The sequence below is a fragment of the Otolemur garnettii genome, unplaced genomic scaffold (assembly GCF_000181295.1).
Source record: "Otolemur garnettii isolate 467f Iridium unplaced genomic scaffold, OtoGar3 scaffold00066, whole genome shotgun sequence".
NCBI lineage: Eukaryota > Metazoa > Chordata > Mammalia > Primates > Galagidae > Otolemur > Otolemur garnettii.
The window spans coordinates 10,283,093-10,285,365 of NW_003852461.1; the positions used below are offsets into that span (position 1 = coordinate 10,283,093).

Sequence of the window (2,273 nt, forward strand, 5' to 3'; positions counted from 1 at the left end):
TGTCTACGCTCTCCTCCCTCCCCCACACACACTGCCCTGAACTCCTGCGACTTCCTCCTGCCCACACCACTCTCTTTTCTACACATCTGTTCAGAGGTGTGGCTCGTTCCCATGTCTCGGCTTCCAGCCAGATTGCCGGGTCCTTAAGTGGCCACATGTCTACCTCTGTTCTCTCTACCTAATATTCTGAAGTAAAAGGACCAATTTTTTGGGCCCTTCAGGACCCTACTGTCACCTCTTAGCAAAGAAAAGATCAGAACCAAGCATTCCCTCAGCCTTGCAGGTGCGCACAGTCCTCGCCAAGTGACACAGAACAGAGTAAGGACCTCGTGGCTTTCCTGCGAGCCTGGAGGTGTGGTGTGGAGGACCAGCTGGTAAATCTGAGGCACAGATTTACTAAGTTCTAAGCAATTTAATATCCTTGAGAGAGTGGCAGTGTTTTGGGGACAATAAATTGACTTGCTGAAATTGGGAAGTATTAAGGATGGAGGCGTCTTGGGGCTGAGCGATGCCCACAGTGAAGGCAGGCCGTGTCCCAGAGCTCGAGTCTTTGATGAGCGATCACCAGGCCATAATGCTCAGTCCTTTTCCTATGTCACACAGCGTAGATGGCACCTCAGTCCGAGGGATGCTCTACAAATGCCCTGTAAGCTGTGAGGTGGTTTCTCCTCTGAGAACCCCACCCAGTATCACGTAACCCAGGCTTAGTATCAGTTGCCCTTCCTCACATCACAGATGGGGGGTCTTTGAGGGCAGGCACAGTGCCTCCCGTACCTGTCAGTGCTGAGCATGGGTCCCCGAGTGTGTGGCTATGCAGAGGAGTACTAGTTCCACGAGAAGGCGCTGGGACACCTGGAGCAACCTCTTTATCTGGGGTGTTCACAATGACACTAACATTAAAAGATTCTGGAACATTCTACGCTAAGGAATCCTGTCAGTAAAGGTTTCCCCAAACATAGTTAACCATGATATATATATTTTAAAATACATAGAGTAACACCTTGTCCCACAGACCTATATGGGACTCAGTCGGAGCCCCAGGTGCTGACTGGCTGCGAACAGGCCCAGTGACAGGATGGCTTGGGCAGCTCCTGTCTTACACGGCCACCTTCCAGTGCTAACAGCAGCCCTCAGGCCCTTCCTCTCCCGCCTCCTGTCCCTGCTTCATCTCACATTGTTCCTAGAGCCAGCTCCAGGCTGGCTTTGAGTTCACAGTGCCCCCATGGAAGGTGGTGGCTGGAACTGAGCCCCCAGGCTGGGGTCCGGCTGCCGCGTGACAAGCAGGGGGGTGAGTGTTCCAGTGGGCTGGGCACTGCACTTTATGTAACTTTCACCATGTTAGATTTTAGGGCATTTCATAATATTGTTTACGTAAGGTTGTAGATAATTAAATCCTTAAAGTTTTTACCTGGAAGCATTTGCCAAGCAGAGTCCCCTGTGTTATATTTGTGGAATTGATTTCTTTGAACCCCAGAGCATTAGACTTTAGACTATTCCTCATTAACGTTTCCAATGTGATTTAACCTAGTGCCAACCATGGTTTTATCTTCCCTTTAATATATTTTATATCCAAATAGAGAATGTACCATGAGAATAACCCACAAGTTCTTTCTTTCTCTGAAGAAAGAAAAAATTATTGAATAATATTTCTAAGATCAACATTTTAAAAACTGGGCTGCTCAGTCATGGGTTTCTACTGTTATGAACAAGTAAGTGCAGCTGAACTTCTTTAACTGAATTCCCCGTCTCACTATTTATGGAGGAGTTACTGTCCACCTGCTACGCCCCTTGCTGGGAATGCTTGCAGTGCTTCCTTTATGGAGTTTCTCAGCGTGGATATTAGTGATTTTGTGACTTTTGAAATATAAATACAAATATTTGCATTCTGTAGCTCACGTGAGTGAAGGCTACTTGATTTCTGTATTTTGATAGCCGAGGCAATTTCTCAGGAAGCCTCCTGGACCTTTCAGAGCTGGTCACACCCCTGCTCACTGGCTTGGGGCACCACCGACCACCCTCCATGGCACCTGCTGTGGTTGTGACTTTATAGTTATTTATGATTATTTGGTGAATGACTGTCAGTCCCTGAGGACAGAGATCTTACTTTTCTCATTCTCCTTTGTAACCCGAGAGCCCCCCGCAGAGCCCAGCCTAGGAGAGGTGCTCAGTCAGCGTTTGTTGAATGAGTGAGTGAGCACTGTCCACTTGGCACCTTCCGTTTAGACAGACAGAACCCTGCTATGGGAAAGAACTTTAAAAGTCACTTGAGGCTC

General features: G+C 48.0%; 1 protein-coding gene across 3 annotated transcripts in view; it reads left to right on the plus strand.

Moving 5' to 3' along the window:
• PGM1 (phosphoglucomutase 1) overlaps positions 1–2,273 on the plus strand; it is a 69,621-nt gene that overhangs the window by 42,827 nt on the left and 24,521 nt on the right. The gene's annotated exons all lie outside the window — the stretch shown is intronic.